Source organism: Sinocyclocheilus grahami, unplaced genomic scaffold, assembly GCF_001515645.1.
Source record: "Sinocyclocheilus grahami isolate Dianchi unplaced genomic scaffold, SAMN03320097.WGS_v1.1 scaffold1041.1, whole genome shotgun sequence".
Classification (NCBI taxonomy): Eukaryota; Metazoa; Chordata; class Actinopteri; order Cypriniformes; family Cyprinidae; genus Sinocyclocheilus; species Sinocyclocheilus grahami.
This window is the reverse complement of record NW_015506220.1, coordinates 27,348-46,317: the sequence shown is the minus strand read 5'-3', so window position 1 is coordinate 46,317 and position 18,970 is coordinate 27,348. Positions and strand designations below refer to the sequence as shown.

At 35.6% G+C, this 18,970-nt stretch overlaps 1 pseudogene; it reads right to left on the bottom strand.

Annotated features, from left to right (window-relative positions):
* LOC107566012 (solute carrier family 23 member 2-like) overlaps positions 1–14,272 on the bottom strand; it is a 33,099-nt pseudogene extending 18,827 nt beyond the window's left edge.
* Positions 14,273–18,970: the final 4,698 nt, after the last annotated feature.

The window sequence follows — 18,970 nt, the reverse complement described above, 5'->3', positions numbered from 1 at the left end:
ACGACCATTTATATTAGGGATGCACGATATATCGGCCACCATATCGGTATCGGCCCATATCGGCTCATTTTTTCTGTTATCGGTATCGGCCTGATAAGAAAATTTGGCCGATATCTTAAAGCCGATAAATAATGCATTATTTCCTTCAGAGACACTTCAGATGCGCGCTGTTCGTTTGCAGCCTTTTGTGCAATTGTACATTGTAATATTGTGTTTATTTGATGTATATCTGATTTATCTCATATAGAATGCGTTTGGTTAAGTTAAAAGAGAGCTTCAGTTTACCGGTGATCGTCTTTAGCTCAGCGCACGCAGCTCAAACAGCAGTGCACAACATTAATAACTATGATTGGGAATGTCGTGTATATAACATTCTAATGAGAACATTATTATAATAAAACGTTGTGAATTCTTTGGGTTTAGTTGCCGTGTTTCAGCGCGTTGTTATGGGAAGAGCGCATCCACAACAGGATCACACATTCTGACTATAGCATGCAATAACTGCGTCATTTTGTACATATATAAGTTGTAATATTATGTTTATGTTGTATTAATATTAATCTCAGGATGCATTTCCTTGAGTTAAATAAGCTGCCAGCAAAACGCTTCAGTTTACCGTGTTCATTCAGCTCTTCAGCTTCAGCACGCGCAGCTCAACGGCTGCTATTTAAAACAGTGGTATTAATTTGTTACTTTTTCAAAATCATTGATATATTATTAATAACAACAACCACTTGTATTTTTCTCTTATTATTTTCATCAACAATATGGTTTAGTAATTAAAATCATTTAATTATTGTCCGTGCAGAGGCTATTCCGTTTTATTGATCTGTGGCGCATTCATTTTGATTCTTTACACGTGTAATGATGTCCAGTGACTTGTTTGCATTATTTATGCATAATTTTATTTATTTGTAAGACTTTTTTATGACTAAATTTGGTAATGGGAGAGTAAAAATATTTTTAAAACGTACACCGTTCAAACTAGGCTGCTTATGTTGAAGTGTTTGGGATGTGGCTTTTAATGATGAGACCTTTTTTGTAATCAGGCTCTCAAAAAGTATATAACAATTTGGATATAGATTTATCGGCCAACATATCGGTTATCGGCTTTCAAAAATAAAGAATAATCGGTTATCGGTATCGGCCAAAATTTTCATATCGGTGCATCCCTAATTTATATAACAATGATGTGTGATTAAACATCTACATTTATGGACACAAGCAATAGAGGATTTGAAAAATTTGTGGTGAAGCAAAGAATAATAAAGTTTAGGGAGATGAAAAAAAGAAAGAAGTTGGAGGGGGGAGTAGGATGATGAAGATAGGATGGGTGAGATGGAAAACAGAAGCGGAAGAAAGACAGCGACTGACTGGTGAAGGTCAGTAGTATGCTTTATTAGCGGACATTGTTGATTTTGGTAACCGTCAAGTTCTGTTTACTTTTCTTGTGGCCTTGGGCCAGCACCCTCCCTATTAATGACAGTGATTAGACGTGTCAGCGCACCACCAACGGCTGAATCCCTCCCCACACTGCCCATGATCCCTCAGCAGCCTTGAACTCCAGGACAATCACATCTGCTTGGTATCTAGAAGCCATCTGGGTCCACGAAAACCCCCTCAGCTCTACGCATGCCGTGCCAGACTCTTACAAACTAGCCACGGTCATGACAAACATCAAGATATTTTGATGCCGACTTGGTTTTTATTTCTTGCTGCGTAACCATGCCCATTGTGAAATCTTAATGGTCCAAAACCCAGCTTCTCAAAACCGTACAACAAACATGAAATAATGAAATAAAATACAATTATATAAACATTACATTAAATTAAATGTACTTTATTATTATTATTAATAGAAATGTTATAAATCAGATATTTAGTAGAACGTTAATAGATTATTATTATTATAGTTTTACATTTAACATAGTTAGGACACGGTGTTATATTACTATAATTTCCTCATTCATTCAACCAACATACAACCGGTCTGACATCTTTTAAACACTTGGTAAAAGTAACGCTTGATTGTCAGGTTGCTTTCAATTCATTCAAATTAAAAGATATTTCCTTGGAAATAACCTTTCTTTAATAATATGTTCAATTGTGATCTCACATTTACTATCATTTTAGATTTTGCATTAAAGAGTTAAATCAAAGTCATATTTACATTTTACTGAGCAAATAGAGTTGATACTAGATATCGGTGACATTCTATTGATTTTTATTTGGAAAGCAGGTGTCCTAGTGCAGCTGGGGACAGTAAAGAAATGAGTACCTAGTTCACACATCACTCCCACCAATCAGGTCGGCCGGAAGCATCTGTGTGGGAGGGGTTAAACTGGGAGAAGAGAAGGATAGAGAGAGGATGGAAAAGAGAAAGATAGAAGAAAAGAGGTAGGGATATAGAAAAGGAATGAGGGTTGACAAAAAGGAAGATAGAGACAGGTGTTAATTAGCAGGAATAAAACAAGCCATTTCATTTTTATTTGATCATTTAAACTATGCCGTTTAACTAACATGTTGATATTTGGAATGTGCTAGCCTATAAGCAAATCCCTGCCTAATACTTGACAAAGCTTAAACAAATGTTGCAGGTTTGAAACAAGTTCAGCTCTATCAACAACATCTGTGGTATGCAGTTAATTGGCACAGACAACTAGTCACTCAGTTTGTACAAACAGTGCTTGAATTTCGGCAGGGGGTAGCGGGTATTGCGCATAATTTTACTAATTCCCACAGACTATCAGATCAAATGAGTATTCTGAAAACGTTCACAGACGGCATGAGTGATTCATCACTACTGTGTCTTCCCTTTTCAGCTGAACTCAATTCAGTATCGCATACGGTTTTCTGTGCGCTCACAGCCAAAGCAAGCAAACCAACTTGAACCAGTTGCGAAATCTGCGTGGAAATTTTCTTGTTTAGACTCTCAAAATATTCCTAAACTGAAATGATACACACAATTTGATGAACAACCGTAAATGTTATTGCACATGAAGACCCCATTTCAGACAGCATTTTCCATTCTCATGGACCTCCTCAAGCTAATCAACTCTTTGCCCCATGGAGTGAGGGGAGGGCGATATGGCAAAAACATCATATCACGTTTTTTTTTTCAGTATCAATATTTTATCACGATTTTTTGTTATGTTGGTTTTACTATTTTGCACTTTGTCTGAGCAGTACAGCCAAACTACCGTAATTTCCTTATTTAAAAAACAAAGCCTTACAAGGTAACAAAATACAAAAAAAAAGGATGGCAGATATTTAGGCCAAAGCGGGCAAAGATTAAAATCTTTGTCATTATTTTATCTTTGTTATTAAAAAATAAGAACAAAGATACACATTACAAATACACATACTATACAAATAAAACAAACAGTGCTTTATTTTCAGGTACAGTACAGTACAGTTCAGTTGTTGTACAGTATGATGAGATGGAGGCCCCAGAATACTACGATATTTCTTTAAAAGCAGATTGTGGAGACATTTTAAAGGGGTCATATGATGTTGCTAAAAAGAACATTATTTTGTGTATTTGGTGTAATGAAATGTGTTTATGCGGTTTAAGGTTCAAAAAACACATTATTTTCCACATACTGTACATTATTGTTTCTCCTCTATGCCCCGCCGAGGTGTGCTCTTATTGGCCAGCTATCCATTGCGTTATGATTGGCCGAATTCCTCAAGCGTGTGACGGAAATGTTACGCCCCTCACCATACTGTGATACCATGTCTCGGCACGACGAGACAAAAACAATAAAACCCATTATAAACGAGGCATTTGTTGCATCCAGTGGGGACATAATTACGGATTATAATGACTTATACTGTCTTTTTACTTGTTGCGTTGCATCGCGCCGCGTAAACATAAAACTCTGTCTGCATTTGTGATTGGAGAAATGACAAACAACAAGCGCTACTCTACACTGCTCAAAACTCGCGTTTGAATCATCAGTGGCAAATCCTTTAAATATGAAAACGTACTTGCAGTCTGCGAGTCAGAACAGCCGGCATTGTAGTCTACTCTACCAGGATCAGGAAACAGTCCTCCATAAAATGCGCTGGACACATCTGAATAATTGGGTTGAACTTTTCTGAAACAGTGTTGTAAATACAACTTAACCACTGATTTCTAGTCGTGTCATCTTATGGAAGCCCAAACAAAGTATTTTCGCTTTTGCAACGAAACACACAGCGTCTTCACAACATGGCGGCGGTGGTGGCAGCAACAATAAAGTTATGCCTTCTTTCTTTGCGTGAACATTTGGGCGGTGTTATACAAATCTTCCCACACAGTGACGTAGACATGTGGGGTCGTGTTTACACGAGGCGTTTTAGGAGGGTGTGGACGAGTCTTAACTTTTATAAAGAATATCTCTTTGGGTTTGAGACTTTAGTCTTTGCAACATTAGGGATCTTATCTATTCACGAACAGCTTGTAACACTCCAAAGAGAAAGGAAAACTTGAAATTGCATCATATGACCCCTTTAATCATCCATGAGCAAAAATCGTGTTATTGTGATATCTGGCTACGTGTTGTCTACATGTAGACAAACAGAGTGAGCTGTCGGTTTATATCAACATTCAGCTTTACTGCTGTTAGTCATGACCCATCAGGCATAATATATGTCCTCGTAATGCGATCATCAGTGGACGGTCAAAAACACAGCAGGACGAATCCATCCACAGATACTGCTGTCCCACACGGTTTGTCTGAGCAGATTTAGTCCTGATTTCAAACAGAAGCAGATCCACTTGATTACATGACAGGCAGCTAAACAACAAATCCAACAACTCTAATTGTAGGACAACTTCACAAACAAGGCATCCACACCGATCTGGCAAGAGCCTGAGGTGGAAAAATTCAGAGCCACAAAAATATTTGACTAACTGAGGAGAGGTGTTTATACAATATCAATGCTGGACTTCAAAACAGAAACCTTAAACCTTGAGATCACCATCTCACTGGGAAACAATTATTACTGGAGCAAAACTAAGCTAACAAACCCAACACAGCTTTAAGACACCAGCTGAGGAGATTTAAGAAAGAACTTGAGGTGCTTTAACGATCGTGAAGAGACTCCACTACTTTATAGACTTTTATTGTGGAAGGAAAATACTGAAGTCCAGTCAGAATGTTTTGTATTATTCCCGCAACAATGTCTGTGGCCGCGTGGTGACTAGCGTGTGAAGCACATACTTCATTTTGGTCACCCTTAATGATCCCATTATCTCATAATTACAGCTTACTGATGTTTAAATGGTTAAACCTAGACATCCAACCTCTTCAAACGCACATTTATAGACAAAACACACTGAGCTAATTTCTGTCGCCGCCTTAATGATGAAACATCTGCTAGTCAGATGTTCAGTTATGAAGGCCACTGAGAGAGGTTGCAGGATATGACAGTTCATCGTATACATATTTAGCTTAAAGCGAACGTTAAAAGTTTCACTTTTTCTCATATGGGAATTCAGATGTGTCAAAGAGTACCAAAGAGAATTCAAACATATTAAGAGCAACTTAAGTGTCCATATACTTTTTTGGGCCACTGTATATTTTTCTGAGAAGCCAACAGTATGCGCAATACAAAAGTTTTGGGGTCAGTAAGTGCATAAATATATTTTTTATGTTTTAAGCTGCATTTATTTGAAAATACAGTAAAAACAAAAAACAGTAATACAGTGAAATATTATTACAATTTAAAAGATCCGTTTCCTGTTTTAATATATTCATTTTTTTATTTGATTTATTCCTGTGTTGGCAAAGCTGAATTTTCAGCAGCCATTACTCCAGTCTTCAGGATTCTTTGACGAATAGAAGGTTCATTAAGAGAAAAAAAAAGCATTTATTTGAAATAGAAATCTTTTAAAACAAATTATAGACAAAGTAGAGACTGTCTTTACATTCAATTTAATGAGTCCTTGTTGAATTTTTTTTATAAATAAATAAAATGTTTTTGACATTTATGAACGGTATAGTGTATGTGCGATTAGTTTTTTTTCCATGATCAAAGGTCAACCATCCAATGTTCATGGAACTGAAACCAGAGCTGGTCTGACAATCAATCCAGACTTATTGAATTCACTAGTTCTCTGTCATTTGTTGTAGCGGAACATGTCACTCGTGACAAATAAAACCCATCAGATGTCACACACATTCACAAACTCATCTAAACTTCCTCTGAAGTCTTGCTAAGACCATGCTGAATAATGTGACTTACCATTCAAGGCTTTTAAAATTAGGGTCCAAGAACCCAAGAAGTGTCCACAAAAGGGTGCTAAGGGGTCCGCAGACAATTTTACACAGAAAATAAAAATCTTACAAAACATTTTTTAACAGTAAGAAATATGATATGCAAGGTACATAATATAATTAGTCAGTATACACTGCACCTCTTTCAAGGAAGTTATCATCGTTGTTGTCCTTAACTCGCTCACTGGTTGTCTAGCACTAGTCAGCTTTTATATTAACGGTTTAAAATTAAACACATTTTTGATATTAGTTTCAGTTTTTAATATTTATTGAGAAAAGCGCTGTAGAAATAATTATGGATTCAACTAGAAATGTTTCTGTAATATTATAATATTGGGTAGAAAAAAAACATTTTGTACTGTACCTTAATTTAATAGAATTGAATATTATCCAAATAATATTTGAAAAATATGTTTTGGTTTTATTGTAATATTGTACTGTTCACATGTAAAGAAAAAATAAATAAATATATATATATATATATATATATATATACACACACATACATACATACATACATATACAATAACATTTAACAAAGAACTATTTAGATCTAAAACAGACTATTAAAAGTTATCGGAAATTAAAATAAAGATGAAATAGAATAGAATATAAATATTATATAAAAACTTAAAAACCTACAGACAAAAATTGAAATGTCACTTTAGAAACAAACTGAAATAAATAATTTTCAGCTGAAATACTAAAATTACCAAAACAAAAAGTTAAAAAATTTAATAATAATAATAATAATAATAATAAAAATGACAAATTCACAATTTTTTTTTTACTAAAAATCTAACTAAATTCAAATGAAAACAGAACATATAAAATAAAAGCCAATTCAAAGTGTTAATAAAGTATATAATAGTATATAAACAATGAATTACACTTATAAAAACATTTATATTTGTTGTTCTTTGCCATTAAAAAGTCATCATCTCTCATCATTTGCCCTCAGTCATCATTCTTGATTAACACTGAAACTTTTTAAACAGTATAAATGAATATATAACTGACTTTATAACTGGACTTTCCCATTAAATCGTTTAAAAACCCCCTGCCCCGAGTCATCATTCTTGATTTTCACTTAAACTACAAGCTTGGTTTCCCCCCAGAAAGAGGAGACCTTTCCTCACCCATGACAACACATTCTTCTTTACAGCTAATTCACTCAAATATGCCGTTTAATTAGCCCTCTCAGTGGTGAAGTGAGATTAGTGACAATAGCACAGCACTGCAGGAGCCTGACACCACAGGACCACTGCCCCGGGGCACTGCGAGAGGAGATTTATACATCACAGCGCACCTCCGCAGGGGAGTGCAGGGGAAACTATTGAGCTTCTGTACAGTGAATGACAAATTCCTTTAGAAATGAATACATCCACTGGGTCTCTTGGACACACATCAATTAAACACAAAGGGACCTCACGGGAAGGAAGGGGCCTTTTGACTCGACAGGGGGATCTGAAGAGCTTCTGTCAGCAGAACAGTGAGGAAATTTATAGGTGTGTATAAAATAAAAGATCTCGAGAGATGTGGCACAATTAAATGGTGTTCAGTAAGAACAGGCTGATACAAGTCAAAATAACAGTGTTTCAGGTCTTAGCTTTACTAAATGAGTTTAAAGGAATAATTCACACAAAAATAAAAACTGGGTGAAAATGTACTCACCATTAATTCTTCATAGGAACAGATTTTTTTTTAATTTGTTTTTTTGTACTTGTACAGCTGTTGCAAGAGTTTTCTATCCATAATATTGCTTTCTCCAGTGAAAAAGTAGTCTCGTCTGAATCAGGAGAGAAATATGCACAGACCAAGCACTGTTTGCAAGCACACACAGTCCAAGACAAGTATGTCAGTGGATTTTGATGTGGACAATAGAAGAAACAGGACTTTTTTTTTTACTGGGGGAATCATTCATTATTATAGATAACTGGCTTTAAAGTTAAAATGCCTTGATGGATTTGTTTATTACAAACACAGCTTTTCACTTTCACAAAAGACATTAATTAATGGACTGGAGTCGTGTGGATTACGTGTGAATTATTGTGATGTTTTTATCAGCTGTTTGGACTCTCATTCTGACGGCACCCATTTACTGCAGAGGATCCATTGATAAACAAGTGATGTAATGCTAAATTTCAGCTAAACTTAAAATGTTCATTTTTGGGACAACTTTACTCAGAGCAAAAACTAAATGAACAGGTATTTAAATCTATTAATTCCAATATATAGTTAAGTCAGTTCAGATACAGTTAAATCACTCTCTGCCAACATGATGTTGTTTTAACATTATGGTAGGCCAACAAGAGGGTCATTCTCCCAAAAAAAAGATTTTTTTTAGTTTGTCATACAAAATGCTGAAGTTTTGAATGCAGTGCAGTTGTTTGCAAATAAATCTGATGGCAAGTAATTAACATCCGGACAAAATCATTATCATTTGATGTGATGATATACCACCAGTGATCATTTCTCATAATATATCAATTTTCTAAGATGGTGATAGCTGCAAATAATTGTTTAAAAAAAATGCAAATAACTGTTTAAAAAAAATGTGTAAAACAACAGCCAAACCATTTGATATCGCTTTATTAAATGCTAGGTTATGACGCCTTTTATGTGGTCTCTTTCTTATCTGAAACTAGTCAGGGAACATGTTTGTCACTGTACATATGTGGTAGTTGTAGCCTAATGGTGTGTCACAAATTATATGTGTGCTCAGCATGTTTGTGAAGTGCTATAGTGCATGTGTCACGTATGCACATAAAGTATAAAACTGCAATAAGTACAACAGCCTGATGGTCACCGGTTTTTTTTAAGTTACTGAATCAAATGAAAGAGACTCAAAGACTTTAATAAAGAAAATCTCTGTGACTCCTCTTTTATAAGAACATTTACCTCAATAGAGAAATCACCATCAGCAGCTTACCATGCAACCACGCCGCAACAGCTATAGACTGTCTATACTGGATGCAACAAAGCGACCGTTGCAAATTTACTTGTCCTTTGCGTCAGAAGTAGCATGAGCAATTAGGAGTATGTCAGAAATAGAAAAGGGCATCAGTTTACTGCCAGGGATTTGACACGCCGCATCCAGTGTTGACAGAATCACTGATTATAATGGATTCTATTATCTTTTGTTGCGTCACATCGCGCCGTTTGAGTCTAGCATCAACACAGTGTTAGCTGAAAGCTCAAACATGTTTTTCTTCAAATGCCATTAACGGTCTCACGTTTCTGCCCTTTGCTAAAGAATATATTGTTTAAGCAACCTTTGTCTCTCCCTTGATTTGGCAGTTATCAAGAGCCATGACTCATTTAATTATGCAAACTTGAACAAGAAAATTACACAAAACCCCCTGTTAAATGATGGAGTTAAATCTGACAAATTGCCTTATGGGACATGAAAAAAAACTGAAAGGGTGAGGCAAATGAATGAAATGAGCTTTCTGTGATGAGAAACCAGTGACATAAGAGAGAGGTTCCAGCAAGGTGTGATGTCCTCACAATTTGCATAACAGCAAACCAATAGGATCTGAATTATGCAAGTACTATACCAGGGTTCCTCAAATCTTGCCCTGGAGGGCCAATGCGCTGCAGAGTTTAGCTCCAACCCTGACCAAACTCACCTACCTGTGATTTTCTAATGATCCTGAAGACATTGATTAGCATGCTCAGGTGTGTTTGATTAGGGTTAGAGCTAAACTCTGCAGGAAAGTGGATCTCGTGGGCCAGCTTTGAGGATCCCTGTACTATACTATAGGGATGATTTATTGAAAGGATCAACCTCAATCAGACGACAATATGTGTAATTCATAGGTTGTTATTAAATAGAACTACAAAAACTAAAATCTTAAAAGGAAAAGTTAACCAAATATGAAAAATCTGTCATGATTTACTCACCTTCACAACATTCCAACCTATCAGAACTTTTTCTTCTGTGGAACACAAAAGATATTTTGCGAAATGTCTCGGTGTTTGTCTATACAAGTTACTGTCTGGTTACCAACATTCTTCAAAATCTCTTCTTTTATATTCCACAGAAAAAAATGTAAGTCATACAGGTTTGGAATAACATGAGGGTACATAAAACGATGGCGAGATTTTTTATTTTGGGGGGGGGGGATTAACTACAACACACTGATGACAAAAAAAAAGTTTTACTAAAGTATTACACTTTACTGTATTGAATCATTAGATACAGAAGTGGTGTTTTTAATCCAAGTTTAAGCTTCAGGGCTGGGCTCATTCAATCAGAATTTAAAGTTTGAACAATAAGCACAATAATATTTTTTTTCACCGTAACTGCTCTGCAAAACTGTTGCACTGCTACCAAACTAAGTTTATGCACTCATTTGATATGAATACGTTTTTGGTTTTCTTGCATTCACCAACTACCAAACCCTCAACTACCAAGACTCGTATTTAAAACAACAGCCTACATGCTCATTCTGTAAATGATAAGAAAAGACTGGAAACAAACTGAAAGAAAAATGGAAAGAGACAGAAAAAGAGAACAGAGAATCAGAAATGGTTTGAAAAAGACTGAAACAGCATGAGTGAAAGTGATGATATTTTATTTTAGCTTCAAGGGACTAAATCCCATTTTGTGAGTGATCAGATGACTGAGAAAAAAAAAAGAGGAAGGAAGACTTTAAAAACCTCTTGTTTTTTCAGTGGTGTGTTAGATAATGTTTTGTGACCGTCAGCCTGCTGGTTTGTGAACATGCTCTCTCAGCTTCACCATTTAATTACATGGTTCTCACTTTACTTAGTAAAGCTCTGAGAAATCAATACAGTTAATTGGCAATTTCTTAAACAATCCATTTCTCGGCATGATTGGATTGTGAAGAGCGACTTGTGCTGACAAATGCTAATTCAAACTAACATAAAAGCAAGAGGAAAACAAAACACGCTTCAATTCAACCCTCTAAGCACAAAAGCTAATTAAAACACATTTATTAATGTATCAGATGAAAAATACAACTAAAAACAACTATAAGGATCCATTGCCTTTAACTTCTCTGAACAATATTTAGGCAAGTCCAAACCAAGCACAACAGATTTGTTTAAACAAAGCATTCCACTCAAAAGAGTCTTCTGGTGCTTGACAGCCTGTGCTATAAAATACAGTCTGCGTTCCTCTGAGCTACATCTGTTTATCTAAACTCTTTATGCAATCCTGGATGTCTTTCAGTTTATATAATATTAAAGGAATGGCTCAAAAAAGAAGAATCAATTCTCTTCTCAGAAACATTCGTTATCTTAAGCAAATGGAATCAAACTGATCAAATACACTGTCATTGTCACTAATATTGTCATTGGCATCTAGGAGGAGATGTCACTGACCAGACAAATCCATGGTCAGACTTCATACTATACCACATGAATGGATATTTCAGGCATCATTTACACAAATAGCCAAAGCGGCACTTACACTGTGAATGACTCAAAGGAAATATCAAAGAACAGAAAAAATGAATGAATCACAGAAAGATGGAGAACAACAGATGCCCTTCATCCTCCAATGCATAACAGCATTCTCACAATGTTTGAACAAATGATTTCCATGACATTTCCAGTCATTCATTATTGCTTGGTAAAAATAATTTCATAGAGACTGCTGAGGAAAATTTGAATTTGTAAGTCAGGAAGCAAGTTTTTATATTAAAGGGGTCATATGATGCTTTTTTAAAGATCATTATTTGGTGTGGAAGGCCAAATAAAGTGCTTTTGCTTTCGCCTAGAAACACACAGCGTCTCCCTGACATGACTGCTTCAACACTAACTGCGGTTACTGAAACCACGCCTTCTTTCGTTGCGTGCAGATTTGGGCGCATTATGCAAATATTTCCACATAGTGAGGTAGATATGTGGGGACATGCTAGAACGAGCCGTTTTAGGGGGGCGTGGCAGAGTCTTAACTTTGATAAAGAATATCTCTTTGGTTTTGAGACTTTAGTCTTTGCAACTTCAGGGATCTTATCTATGCACAATCAGCTTGTAACACTCCAAAGAGAGAGGAAAAATTGAAATCGCATCATATGACCCCTTTAACTATTGAACAATTTTGCATTTGAATGTACACATTTTTCCAATGAGACCCTCAACAGACAGGCCCATGTTATCAAGATGGCTTGTGGAAAGTTTCACTCTACAAGGATCAACATCTTGTTGATAAAATTTTTCAGAGCTGAGAAATATTATAAATATATCTACTGCTCAAAAGTCTGGGATCAGTATGATTAATACTTTTATTTGCAAGGACACACTAAATTGATCAAAAAAGTGACAGTGAAGACATTTATGATGATACAAAAGACTTGCATTTCAAATAAATGCTTTTCTTTTTAAGTTTTTTTTTTTGTCCTATTCCATAAAAATATTAAGTAGCACAACATTGATAATAAAAAATCTTTCCTGAGCAGCAAATCAGCTTATTAAAACGATTTCTGAAGGATCACGTAACTCTGAAGACTGGAGTAATGATGGCCAAAATTCAGCTTTGCATCACAGGAATAAATTACATTCCAAATTGTAATAATATTTCACAGTATTACTGTTTTTACTATATTCATGATCGCATAAATGCAGCCTTGGTGAGCATAAGAGACTTCTTTCAAAAATATTTTAAAAATGTTACCAACCCCAAAGTTCATATTAACTACACAAGACCTTTTGAGATGTAACAAATTTACATAATATTTCCAGGACTCAGACATCATCATTTCATAATATTTCAGATTTTCCACAGCCGTGAAAATCTGCCTGTTTAAAAATGACTTATTGGTTGTTCAGCTGTCACTTTTATCCAAAGCAATTTACAGTTAACCTAGAAACATTTACTGGCCCACTACTCGTTTCTTTAGACACCATTTATAGTTGTGCAATCACTAACGGAAAACATGCACCAATTACCAAAACCATTCATGATATTTAATGTAGCACAAACCATAAGTGTCCAGGTTGCATCACAGGAGTCACAGATGATGATATCAGGCATGAACAGGTGTGGTGCAGTATTCGGCACCTGCTCATAACTTCCTTGCATATGAAACTCTTCTATCACATTACATTACTAACCTTGACATACCTCTCAAAGATAATCTAAACAAGTAGCCTATCCCTTTATTTAATCAACCAAGATAAGAAAGTTTAATATTTAATCTATCATATCATCATACTGGATACATAAAAGAAAAATAATTGTCACTGCTTTTGATGGGCATTCCATATACTTGATATTGTGTTGCGTTTAGTTTAATCAAACGTGACAATTTAACGAGGTCTTGTTTTATTACACCTTCATTATAAGACGAGGAAAAATCTCAGAATCTCAAACCAGACAGGCTGAAAGCACGTGGTCTTTTTAAAAGAGCCTGTAATTCAATGGCTATGGCCCAACAGACAGATCGATAGCGCTGAACGCCATCCATATTTCAAAATCATGTGTCATATAAACTCATAAACCAAACACGAAAACTCTAACTGATCATATAGCAGCATCGTCTTTATTGAAGATATGAGCGACTCGGTTATAATCAGCCAGATTTCTACACAGTTGCATCGCATCTCAGGGACTGGAATCCTGAGGTGCTGATGGGATGCGACTAGGACACTTTTGTTATCATTATTATGATTACGCTTATTTGATATTAAGAGCAATCCTATTTACAATTACAATAGACCACTTGTGTCATAAAACACGCTGAGTCGTTATTTCTCACCTTTCCGGGAAGAAAAAAATCGTTGTCCTCTTCTGTAATTTCCCCTTGTGTTCTTTCGCGGTAACGTTACCTGAAGTGTCCTACTTCAGCACTGCTGAGGGTAAATACAGAAACAGCGACTTTCTCTGACCAAACACCTTCGGCAAGACAGAGTCTTCTGACTAGACTGGCTTATATGCTGAGCAAGAGACAAGTGGAACGATTTTTCCCTATTATATAGCGACACACGGATATACAGACGGCACACGGGGCACTGTGGCATTTCAACGCATGCTCAAAACGAACCCTGAGGGCGAAACGCTTATAAGCCCCGCCTTCTGATGACTCTCGGCCAATAGAATTGTTCACAGGCGAAGACGCGACACCCAGTCATCTCTGTTGCCGGTGTCGTGCCTGCCCCTGTGATTCCATAAGCCTGCTCAATGCTACTACATCCTTTACACGCCCCCCGTCTGCCTCACAGGACTCCCATTTGACTTGCTTTTAACAGTAAAAATGGCGCCGCCAGTCCCTTATCAAAAAATTAGTTTGAAAGCATCGAACAATCATATTTACAACAAACAATATACAATTATACAAATAACAAACCAACACAGCTAGAGGTTGAGGAAAGAGACAGGAAACACATGAAAATATATCTAAATTAAATAAGCTCACCCCTAAACTAATTGTAAAATGATCATATTTAAATAAAAAGCTTTTCAGGCGCCCTCAGTCTCACGAAAGGGGCCACTCGTGGCGTTTCTCGGCGCCCCCTTCCGGTCTTCAGGCGGAACTGCGTCCTTACTTAATTGACCTACATTCGGTAACCATTACATGATGAGGCGAGTCACGTGACACCAATGATCCGAGCTGCACTTTGCACATGACAAAACAGTGAGAACTGTAAGCTTGGAAAAGCAGGTTTTAATTTAAGCATGTGCTATTTTAGTAATTTTTTTGACCAGTGCATTTCCAAACCGGGTTAAACTTTTAAAGAACACAGGCCATTCAGGGAAATACAAGTACCCGTACATTTCCATCAGGATTGAATACAAAGAACAACATCATCATTACCAAACATCATAAAGCAAATTATATATACAGGGAGGTCGCTGGAGTGATTATAACAGAGGGCCACTGAAGTGGCTGAAGAGTTTGTTGTGTATGTCATTATATGCAGTGTTGGGGAGTAACTAGTTACATGTAACGGAATTACGTAATTTAATTACAAAATAAAAGTAATTGTAATCAGTTACAGTTACTAAGAATAAACGTGTCATTAAATTGCAGTTACTTATGAAAATGTCAAGGATTACAAAGGGGGTTACATCTGATTTTTTTTTCCACACACACTCCCACATACAGATTTAATTGAGTTCTTTCATAAGTTGCAGTGACTGCTCTAAAATATGAAACACCAATGTTTCAGAAGTTTATAACATGCTTATCCGATAGGATTTATGTATGTGCTTTATTTTTTTTTTAAGATTAACTGTTTTTTCTAAGGCATTGTTAGATTCCAGTGTTTCCTGTCATAGATATGCAAAGATTTGATTTCAAAAACAGTATCATAGCTATTATGATTTTAAATATGTATTTAACCTCAGAATGATTTTAAAGTAAGTCTGAAATCTGCAGCTGGATCATGAACAATGGGTACTGATCCATCCTTGAGTTTTAACTTTTTAACAAAACCTGCCTTGAATTGTCCCTCATTCAGAAAGCTGCCTGGGGTAAAATGATTTGCGCAGCCAGACATAAACAAATTTAGTGAAAGTGAATTGAATTGACATATGGCTAAGTATGGTGTCCCATACTCAGAATTTGTGCTCTGCATTTAACCCATCCAAGTGCACACACACAGCAGTGAACACACACACCGTAAACACACACCAACAAAGTTGGGGGTTTGGTGCCTTGCTCCAGGTTCTCACCTTAGTCGTGGGATTGAAGGTGGAAGAGAGCGCTGGTATTCACTCCAAAATCAAAATGGCTTTATAATTGAGACTCTTTGGGTTTTTTTAAAAAAAGGACTGAATTTGTATCATTGTAGGGGGGTTGTGTCCACACACTGCTAAGACACATTTATATGCAAATGAAGATATTTTGCATCCAATGTCTCCTTTAAAATGAAAATATTATAATCTTAATTCAAGTGACGAAGGATTTCGAAAGTCTGACAGTTATCAGTGTTGAGCACATATTGCAAGTTTAACCCTGCCTGGTTTACATGTTTGAAAATGATTAACAGTTGAAAACATTAGAAATTTAGGAAAGTAATCAAAAAGTAATCAAATGTAATCAGTTGCATTACTTTAATAAAGTAATTGAAAAGTTACACTACTTTTTAAGTAGGGTAACTTGTAATCTGTAACCTATTACATTTTCAAAGTAACCTTCCCAACACTGATTATACGTTACATTTAGGGTTTTTGCTAAACTTTCAACAAAGGTTTTAAGAGAGAGCAGAACACCAGTGATTGGACAATGTGAATAACAGCACTGAATAAAGAAACTTGTAGCCACTTTTATTACTATAGCCTATTGGTTAAATGTATTGGTAAATCTATTGGTAACAGAGCAGATTTACACTAGAAATGAAAATATTCAAGGACCTGTCTACATACAATTTCTACTATTTAGAAACTACTTCTACTTCTTAAACATGGACGTTCTCGAAATATGCACGCAAAGGGAGTAGGCTATGTGTTCTCTAAAAATGTTTACTGTACCTTCAACATGTACTTTACTGTACACCCTCTAGTGGTGTTAATAGGCTATAAACGTATGAAATGTGGTTAGCAAAGAGTAAAAAGAGTTTTTTTTGTCTAAACAGTTCATTACCACAGACAAAAAAAGTTTTATTGTTTGTTTTATTAGTTGTTTTAAGCAGCAGGGAAGAAGAACAAGGAATGAGGAAAAGTGTCTGACGGATCGCCACTTTACTTGAATGAACTTTTCTCCGTTTTAATAACTGGAGTGGCAATGCTTGACTTCTATGCCTAAAATGAGTGCTTTATGGAAAAAAGAAGCAAGTGTTTACCCATGTTTAGTACACAATGTATAATCCAAACTGTGTGATCATGTTTGATGGCTTATCCTAATACCTCCTGGGCCTATACATATAGTGAAAATACATTTATAGTCAATAAGTTATTTGTTCAAATTATATTTAATTTAGTTCTTTCAGTTTAAACATTATTTTATGTGTATTTACTGTTCATTTTATAAGAAATATGCAGTATTTCTACATTGTCTAAACTTCTACCTTAAAATTCAAATGATTTTCTCTAATTATTAAATGGCGATTGTGTCTTCCGTAATTTAATATTTGCACTTAAGCTATAAATGGCATGAATCAATAAATGTATTTTTGGTCAGAAATGCACACACAGGAAGTGATGTCACTCCTGCAAATAGCAGCAGGAGAAGGAAGACCTGAAGAGATGGGGGAAATAATCCCAGTTAGCTATAGTGCTTTCATAATGCACGGACAAGAACTAGACAGTTTTGACTTCTCTTCTTCCTCCTCATGGCCTGAATCAGTGGCTAATCTGTTGTGCTAATTGATGGATGTAGGTTAGTGGGGCTATGAGCCTCAGTCAGATTTGACATGTAATATTTTCTTTTTTGTTGACATTTCAAGGAATCACATAGAAGCTATGATAAAATAGAAATGAGAGATTCAAGATATTATGGGAAACGTGAAGACGAGCAACCAATAGAAACGATATATGAAAGGAGGGTGAAAAGTATAGAAAAAGATTATATCCCACAGTCAGACACCCAAAGCAGACAAAATGTAGACGTGTCTCCAGCATGAACCGGATCACACACAAACTTCCATAAGCATAGCAGATGGGGATAAGCATTTCTGTAAGGAAATTCTATTCTGTGTAAACACATTCACAGTCATACCCACAGATATTTAGTTTCTGATCACTGTGTTAAGGTGCAAATCTTTCTCCCTTTTCCTGCTTGCGTTCAGTTTGTATTATTGTCATGCATGGGATTTAATAACTGGCATCTTTTTGATCTCTATTTACATGTGCAAACACGCGCACACACACACACACACACACACACACACACACACACACACACACACAGACTTAAGGTCCGATAAGAGCACTTACTGAAGATCAGTGACTCTCAAACTTCCAGCATAATATTCGAAGATCTTAATATTACAATATTGGTGATATATCAGTAATATTAACAATTTAAAATATTTTTAAGCAGTGTTATTTTAATATTACTGATATACAATTGTTGTTTTGTTAATATTTTGAATTAGATTGTTTTATTTTTTATATTATAGTATTTTCTGTTTTCATTTTCATTTTAAAGTTTACATTTAAAATTTTAAATCTAAATTTAAAATTAATAGTGGGCCCCGCCTCGCTGGTTGCGAACCACTGTTTTACAATAAAATAACTCACTGTAATTGGCTACACAACACACACGTTCCCTGTTTTTCTTTTGAAGTGAGACTGTCATTAAAAGCATCAGTAACATTAACAGAAACACTGGTTTTGATCAAGAGTAGTGCGTCTTTTATTCGTTGGACATTAAGCTATCTGCTCCAACCAAACAAACAAAGATGAAATAAATAAGAGCTTTTAAGTAATTTAGGTGTTGCTACTGAAAGTGAGCTGAAATCAGACTTTTAACTTTGAACCTTTACTATAACTTTACCTTCATCATAGTATTTGTTCCTTTATATAGGTGAGCAATAATTTCTCACCATCCCCAAATAGAAGGGGATTGTTGCGTAAGAGTAAAAGCTATCCATATTCCTGATGGTACAATTGTCATATAAGAAGGAGATTCCCATGGTTGCCCATTGTATACTGTACTTGATGAAATAACATGTAACATTTACAAAGCAATATGTGGGCAAAAGTAAAAAAGAAGGATAAACGAGCCTTTCGCACAGTATATATCTCAGTCTGTTTATATATATATATATATATATATATATATATATATATA